Source organism: Pelophylax lessonae (genome assembly GCF_965119305.1).
Source record: "Pelophylax lessonae genome assembly, chromosome: 1".
In the NCBI taxonomy this organism is placed as follows: Eukaryota; Metazoa; Chordata; class Amphibia; order Anura; family Ranidae; genus Pelophylax; species Pelophylax lessonae.
The window spans coordinates 781,766,567-781,775,687 of NC_138768.1; the positions used below are offsets into that span (position 1 = coordinate 781,766,567).

Here is a 9,121-nt window from a genome sequence, read left to right on the forward strand (position 1 = left end):
GGACAGTAATAGAAAAAATGTTAATTTACATTTGCAGTTTTGGGGGGTGGTAAAACCCCATAGTTAAGATGAGTTATCACCCCCCCACCCCAACCGCACCCCCTTTGGCTGCAGTGGCCAGGAGTGTACACATGTCGCAGCAGGAGTTATTCACCCTGTCATGGTTGGTGGGTGTAGCACCTGCCAAGCATGACCCACTCAAGTGAATGAGGCCACTCTGCAAGTGCCCTGCAACCTTGTGTAGTACAGAAAATAAAGGGTTAAAGCAGGCAGCATTGTGTTGCTTTCTCACCATCTGCTTTAACCCTTTGAACCCTACAGAAGCATGCAGTTGCAGGGCATTTGCAGAGTGGCCCCATTTACTTGAAGGTGGTAGCATCCACCAAAAGCAATAGGGGCCTAATTCCTGCTGTGGCATGTGTACACCATTGGCTGCTGCCTCAGCAGCTAAAGGGGGTAGGGATCGGGGGGAAGTAAAACTGACTCAACTATAGGGTTTTACCACCCCCCAACTTTACATGTGAATGAGCCCTAAGTGTGCTGCTGACATATGCAATTTAAGGCTCATCCACAAGTACAGCGGGCACTGCACTGCGCTCCTCTGAAGAGTGTGTTTGACAGGTGGTGAGGAGGCAATCTGATTTACACACAATTGCTGTGCAATACATGTAAATGCGACATGGTGGTAGTACGGCAATCAGACATTTAAATCAGGTGTGAGGAGCCGACACTGTGCCCGGTGATCTTTGGCTTTCTCCTATATTGTTCAAGTAGATCTTCACCCCTTTAAGTTTGCCTACCCCTGTCTCTAAACCATTTCTGGATGCATTTTTACATGTTCTTCTGGTCATTGTGCTGCTGTAAGACCCTGGGCCCTACAATGCACCCCAGAATTCTTTGGTAGTCTTCATATCTCATAAAGCCATGCACGCATCCAGTCATTGAGACATCCAGTGCCTGAAGCAGCAAAGCAACCCAAAACAGTGAACCTCCACCATGTTTGACTGTAGAGACTGTATTCTTTTCTTTAAAGGCCTCATTTGTTTTTTCTGAAAACAGAATGATGGGCTGTACCAAAAAGCTGTAATTTTGTTTTGTCTGTCCACAGCACATTCTCCCAAAAGGATTTTGGCTTCCTCAGGTACGTTTTGGCAACTTCTTTGATCAATTTTTCTCTTTTGTCCAGGGAGATTAGCTGCAGTGCCATGGGCTGTAAACGTCTTGACAATGTTGCGCACAGTGGACACTGGAACATTGAAATCTCTGGAGATGGACTTGTAACCTTGATATTGTCCATGCGTTTCCACATTTTTGTTCTCATGGCATTTGTCAGGCTAGGAAACTGAAATACCTGGATACACCCAGCAATGTGTCTTTGGGATCTGTACACACACCTTTTTTTTATTTTATTCTGTTTTGGTGTGGTCACATGGTCCAGCATCTTCAACTTCTCGATCACTTACAGTTAGCCTTTATTGTCACTTTAACATTTTACTACAGGTCTGCTTTAAAAATATATGCAAACTCTAACCATGACAATTTCTTATTCACTACCTTTGGTCTGTTAAATATATTGCTGAAATTGTTTATTTACAACTGTTTAAAAACATGGAATTTTTAAATTACAGGTTAATTATTTTTTGGATTACAGTAGAGGACACAAACTCAGTATTACCCATTGGTTATTTGCAGCTACCTTCAGGTGATTGAACACTGGAAAAATAACCCCCTCCACTCCCAGTTAGCCTTGATTTTGTAGCAAGCCATAGGGAGCTCAAAAGGAACAGAGGGGAGGGGCCTGTGCCCTGTACTTGACAAAACCCTGTTTTCTCAATTGTACAGTACAGGACACAGAATCTTGGTCTTAACCGTGAGACATCCAAAGCTCTACAACTGCAGGGTGGGCAACACAGCAAACAATGGGAACCGTCCTAAGTAACAAGTCATGAAAGGGTTTGACAAAGCCTTGTACCCAAAACTTACATCAGAGGAGGCATCAACATCAACCTGGTTAATAATAAACGTGTGTCCCCTGGTTAATATTAAAACTTGTGTCCCTAGTCTCAGTGGTTGGGCTACCTACAGAAGCATTAGCCTTCTTTTTCAGGGGGATGAGAGTACTCTATCCCCTGTACCAAGCTCTTCTGGGTCAGTTTGGTTCTACTGGGATCACTGGAACACCCTTTACCTTGATCCTGTGTTGTAAATTAGCTAAATGTGATCCCATTGGTCACCAGTTTGTCCACTGCCAAGGCCTGAGGATTTCTAGTCCTGGCCACCAAACTATCTTCATAGTTGAAACTGGATGCCAGAAGGGGTGCATTTTACCGAAGGCTGCTGAATAATCCAGTGAAGACTTGTGTGCAGAGTCCAGCATGAAACAGGGTTGTATCCAAAGCAGAAATGTTTGGTATGTAGCAGGGCATGTCCTCAAAATGAGGTCTGCAGCTTCGAGGAGCCACCTTTTGTGGTGGAATTGTGCCCACGGCTTCAGACTACTGTCTGTCAAAATGTGTTCCATTGCCGCAAGGCTGCTGTGACAGAATTCTCACTGCATTGGAAAGTGTCGCACAGTGCCCCATACATGCAACACAGGCTCTGGGCGCTTCTTTCCAGGGGAATACCCACTAGATGTGAAGCGCCATTACCCTGGACCTGCATAGCACCCCTTGAACGGCTAACTGCACCTTGCTGTACCAAGGGTGAGTACAAATTGCAGAGGCAAGTGCTGAAGGTTACATTAGGCCAGCCCCTCTTCTGCATGCAGTGGGCTATGATCACTGAGGCTGTTGACAAGGAGCACCAATCTAAAAGCTGCAGTAAGTAGCCGCAGTGGCTGCAGGTGTAGCTAGGTTGAGAAAGGATCTTCTCAAGATCTTGAAAGCATAAACCAGAAACCCAGTCTCAGTAGAGCGAGATTGTCCACCTAACATGCTAGCAAAAACCGAAGCTTGCTGGGAGTGGCAAGGGTTATATGGACTGTCCCACAATTCTGTTTGCCAGTGTCCAGTCACTTGAAGGGAGATTCATATAACCCAGGAAAAAAGGGGAATTGGAATTGTGGGACTTTAACGGTACTCATACTATAATAAAGATCAAGAGATAGTCATCTAGTATTCATAAAAAATGGTGTCTTTATTTCTAATACAATCACAATAAAACATTGCTTTTCACATTTAATCCAATAAATTCATATAACCAAGTAACTGTTTTATTATGTTTATGCATCAATTTGCGACCGGTTTTGCAAAACAGCTTCCTCAGGGAAATGAAGACATATGTTGCATGGTTTACTATAAAGACCAAAATATACAAATAAATTTCATATACATAACATAATTAAGTGTAATTTAACAATAATCCATGATGAATCAATGCAAGGAAATTAAGAGTAGGAGGCCCATACCTGAAGCATTAATTTATTGGATTAAATGTGAAAAGCAATGTTTTATTGTGATTGTATTAGAAATAGACACCATTTTTTTTATGAATACTTGATGACTATCTCTTGATCTTTATTATAGTATGAGTACCGTTAAAGTCCCACAATTCCAATTCCCCTTTTTTACATATTTATAGGGATGTTGGTACTCTGATTTATATTTTTCTTTTTTGCTCCACCCACTATTTTCTTCATATAACCCAGGGTCTATGAATAAAGTAGACTCTGTACTGTATGATTTAGGAAATGCATTTTCTATCTTGCCAAACAGCTTGTCCGATAACAGCTTCATTTGCTCTCTTGTCTGTTATATACTGTTATGTTGTTCTAAAGACTACAGGAACCCACCCAATGTTTGTTATGGAAATGAGGACAGGTGAGCTCCTAGTAATCCTGGCATATTTATGTTGTTCTGAGCTGTCCTAGGAACGAAAGTGGCTTTTTTTTTTTTTTTTTGTAAACTGGCAAAATCCCAAGGTAAAATTAAATGGAAAAAACTATTGGGACCATCATATCTAAGGACTGGTAAGTAGCAGTACAAAATAGGTTTTGGGGTTAACGAACACTTTAGCAGAAAAACATTTTTTTTTTTTTTTTTTTATTGCAATGGATTATGGTACTTTGTATATTATGGCATTGCTTTAACTTAATTAGTCGGAATGCGTGTACAGTACCAAAAAGAACCATGTGTGCGTTTTCAGGAAGACTTTTACCTGATATTATCCCCAATCTTCTCTTTCAGAAGTCGATGACAATGTAAATCTGTGAATTCACGGAGGAACACCGTTGTGCCTTACCTTAGCTGTTCTCTTTATCATGGTGCTTTATGAAGTTTACTTCATCAGATGGTGCTGCTCAGAAGCATATATTGCACTATTTCTATTGTTATTTTAAACCCATCTCAAGTTTCCTTCTGCTTAGTTTCTTTAGATTTTCAGTGTATATGTTGGATGCCCTTTTCCGTAGGCTTTTATAATTGTTTTTGTTGTGTGTCATAAATTTAAGCCAAAACCACTTTTGTGATGTTATTTTAGTAGCAACTGGTGCCAGGGGTGGTGGGGTAAACTTAGATTTATGAGAACATTTGTATGGACCGATTACTGTTAATGGGATTGTTGGTACATATACATACATAGCACTGGAAGACATGTCTCACCAGAAAATAGACTGATTAGTTGGGACACTGCGTCATTTGTGAAATGTTGGGTCGATTTTGTGGTCAGTGCTTATTTCTAATGGCTAGCTAGCTATATGCTGTGAAAGCACAATTTCAGGATGTAAAATTGCAAGGGTTTTCTGTGAGCTGCATTAGTGTGAAATCACTACTGCAGATGCCATTGCCGCTTATTGTTCTGCACTGTTGGGGGAAGTTGGGTTGCAATTTGTACCACATATTATGTGGAAGATAGTAAAGATTTTATAAATAAAATATGCTAAGACCATTACAATAATTGTTTTTCTTTTTTTTTTATATTAGATGCTTTATACAATGATGGGACAAAATATGTGTGCAAATTTACAAATTAGGAACTCACACTATTATCAGCTGTAAAAAGTGGACCTATTATCACATGAAACTGGCCAAGCATGCCATCCCACTCCCTAAAGTAACAAAAAGGTAACCATAGTATGGAAATACCAGCACTTATTGAGGATCCCACTGTGCCAGTTCATGTATTTTCATCTCTGCTGTTAGGAAGGACCAGCTAGTCTGAACTGTGCTATTCCTGTTCAGCAGTCTGGTGGCTAAGTTTGCAGATATCTGGTTATGCATCAAATTCAATGAAAGGGAGTTCAGTTGTATAATCAACATCATATCCCGAAATAACATGGAAAAAAAAACAGAAAGGAAGTGGGATTTTTAAGGTGTCAAAACCTTCTGTGCGAATAATACACCTATAAAATTAACTTCTTAAATACGTTTCTTATAAAAATCCATTAAAATAATTTTCTGGGGTAGAACTCCCCTAAAAACATGAAAGCTTTGCTGCAAGTCATAATCAATGTTTCAACCCCAAATTAAAGGCCCTCCCCTATATGTACTTATGCATCCTATATAAAGTGAATTATCGTATATAACCGGAAAAGAAAGGAGAGGTGTTTCGCTAGGGATGCAGTTGGGTATGGTTGCTGAAAGAAGAGAATACATATGGTAGTACACAATCAGATATAAGCTGTACATTCAACATTATTTATATTTGAAATTACAGAACTTACAGTAGATGTTACAAAACAGTCTTCAATTAAGAAATTGACTCAAAAGACATTTTAGATTTCTCCTAACGCAGCCACAGGCGTAAAGGATGTCAGATGCTTGTATGCATGCTGATGCCGAGGCATGTTCCTAATGAGATAACGGATGGTGTCCTGGGATATTTCCTCCCAGACCTGGACTAGGGCATCACTGAGCTCCTGAACAGAATGAGGTGCAAATTGGTGGCGTCGGAAGGACCGAAACATAATATCCCAGAGGTAATCTATTGGTTTTAGGTCAGGCGAACGTGGGAGCCATTAAATGGTATCAATTCCTTCATCCTCCAAAAACTGGCTGCATCCTCTCGCCACATGAAGCCTTGTATTGTTATGCACCAGAAGGAACCCAAGACCCACTGCACCAGCGTAGGGTCAGACAATGGGTCCAAGGATTTCATCCCAATACCTAATGGCAGTCAGGGTGCCATTGTCTACCCCCGAAGAGGTCTGTGCATCCCTCCATGGATATGCCCCCATGGGCATATATCCCCAGACCATCACTGACCCACCACCAAACCGGTCATGCTGAACGTTACAGGCAGCATAACATTCTCCATAGCTTCTCCAGACCCTTTCACACCTGTCACATGTGCTCAGGGTGAACCTGCTCTCGTCTGTAAAAAGCACAGGATGCCAGTGGCAGACCTGCCTATTCGGGTGTTCAATGGGAAATGCCAATAAAGCTCCATGGTGCTGGGCAGTGAGCACAGGGCCCACCAGAGGACGTTGGGCCCTCAGGCCACCCTCATGAAGTCTGTTTCTGATTGTTTGGTTAGACATTCACACCAGTAGCCTGCTGGAGGTCGTTTTGTAGGGCTCTAGCAAAGCTCATCCTTTTCCTTTTTGTACAAAGGAGCAGATACTGGTCTTGCCAATGGGTTAAGGACCTTCTACGGCTCTGTTCAGCTCTCCTAGAGTAACTGCCTGTCTCCTGGAATCTCCTCCATGCTCTTGAGAGTGTGCTGGGAGACACAGCAAACCTTCTGGCAGTGGCACTTAGTGATGTGCCATCCTGGAGGAGTTGGCCTGCCTGTGCAACCTCTATAGGGTCAAGGTATCACCTCATGCTACCAGTAGTGACACTGACCCTAGCCAAATGCAAAACCAGTGACAAATAGTCAGAAAAGAGTAGAGAAAAAAATGTCTGTGGCCTCCACCTGTAAAATAATTCTTGTTTTGCAGGTTGTCTTATTGTTGCCCATCTAGTGCACCTGTTAATTTCATTAACACCAAAGCAGCTGAAACTTAACAACCCCCTCTGCAACTTAACTGACCAGATCAATATCCCAAGAGTTTAATTGACTTGATGCTATACTCTGATTAAAAAGTGTTCCTTTAATTTTTTTGAGCAGTGTAGATAAATCTAATGCCCATAACGTAGACACTTTAACCAGTAGCTGAATCTGTGTGTACTACACCCAAAAAAAATGTCCTCAGTGTACACTGGGTTTGTCTTGTACGTCCAGTCATTTTGCCCTGCTGCTGGGATCCCCCCTGTCCCAGTACATGGCAATTCAGCTCTGATTAATCACAGCTGCATTGCTGAGTACACAAAGAAGGTTGGCAGCAGGAGCTGTCAAACCTTACCAGACTGCTTTTTTTTTTTTATCAACATTGCTCAGCCGTGAATACAGAAAGCTGCAATGAAACATTGTATCATTTTGCAACTTTTTCATCTACAGATCAACGGGATGAACTTTGATCTGTAGATGAAGTCAGTTAAAGCAACCTGACAAGTGAAAAAAAAAATGTTCCTTTGTTAAATCCCTTATTAAGCCTTAGTTTACGCTAATTCCTTATTCTCCTCCTCCATTCAATTATATTTTCCTGGTAATTTTCTTTTAAATATTTAAACTTTTATGCATGAGTTTGCTTATTTCATTATTATTTTTACACCTTTTATATATATTTACACGTATCACACTGAAAATGCAATGCTTTGTACCAGAATCATAATTCCTTCTCTAAGGAGGGTTCTGGGGCAGTTGGAGGATTTCAAAAAAGGCAAATTAATCTTAGCAGGCAATTTGAATTTCTGTAAGGAACCAAGGGTGAACAGTACGTCACCTGCACTGGAGAATGTAAGTCGATAGCTTAGATTGATTAAGAAACACTACCTGTTCCAGCTAGTGGATATATGGAGAATTCAGCTCCCAAAGATGAAAGATTACACATTTTATTCCCCAGTGCATTGGACATACTCTAGACTGGATTATATAATGGTAGACCATAGGTGGCTGGATGCAGTGGTTAAAGTTATTATTTATTTATGTTTATTATTAAAGTTATTATTTCTATAGATTTCTTATCAGATTATGCCCCAGTAATAATGAAGATGACGATAGCAGAAACCCAGAACAAAATATGCAACTGGAATTTAAACGAGGAACTGTTACAAGTTAAAGCAGTAGAAGGCAAAATAAAACATGAACTACAGCAATACTTTCTGTTAAGTGAAACCCCAGGGATGTCAGAAGCTATGATCTGGGAAGCACATAAGGCCAATGCTAGAGGCATTTTAATCTCTATTGGAACAGAAAGGAAAGGACAAACATGGGGGCAATAACCGATATGAGCTAGAACAACAACATAAGCGAACAGCAGACACAGAAATACACCATGGATTAATATTAAAAAGGGATAAATTAAAAAGTGCTAATGGATCAGGAAACAAGACCAGTTTATAATAGAGTAGCCAAAGACCGATACCTATGGGGTAATAAACCCAGGAAACATTTAGCAAGAATAGAAAAAAATCAGGAAAGCTGTAAAAAATATATAAAGTTGTTCATAGTTATTATAGCTCCTTGTATTTGGTAGGGCCAAAAGGGTCTCAAGAGGCTGAATTAAAAAGAATGGTAAATATTCAAGATTACCTCAAGGAGGCAAATCTCCCCAAAATTTCTGAAGATAAACTGCAAGCTTCAGAGGAACCAATAACACAAGAAGAAATTATGTTAGCACTAAAGCACACAGCAATAGGGAAGAGTCCAGGACCAGATGTTCACAATCTTACTATAAAAATTTAAAGGGCAATTAGTACCCAAACTAAGTAAATATATGAACAGGCTGGGAGAAGGAAGAGAGATGAGGAGGGAACCACTGCAGGCCCATGTCACCGTTATACCTTAAGAGGGAAAGACACCACCTTGTGCTCGAGTTACTGACCTATAGCATTGTTAAATACAGACACCAAATTATACGTGAGGATCTTGGCTACAAGACTAAGAGTCTATGACTGAATCGGTCCATGCAGATCAATCCGGTTTCATCCTGGGGAGAGAAGGTAAAGATAATGGGATAAGGACACATTCTAATGCAAAAAATCTGGAAAAGAATGGCTCCAAGCGCTACTCCTGTTGATAGATGCCTAAAAGGCATTCAACAGGGTAGACTGGCAATTTATTATGAGTATGATCGAGGCGA

At 40.7% G+C, this 9,121-nt stretch overlaps 1 protein-coding gene across 2 annotated transcripts in view; it reads left to right on the plus strand.

Moving 5' to 3' along the window:
- LCORL (ligand dependent nuclear receptor corepressor like) overlaps positions 1 to 4,523 on the plus strand; it is a gene marked incomplete at its 5' end in the record, with an annotated part of 176,915 nt that extends 172,392 nt beyond the window's left edge. For both annotated transcript variants that reach the window (XM_082243651.1, XM_082243650.1), the window contains one exon: positions 4,185 to 4,523. The remainder of the gene's footprint in view (positions 1 to 4,184) is intronic.
- Positions 4,524 to 9,121: the final 4,598 nt, after the last annotated feature.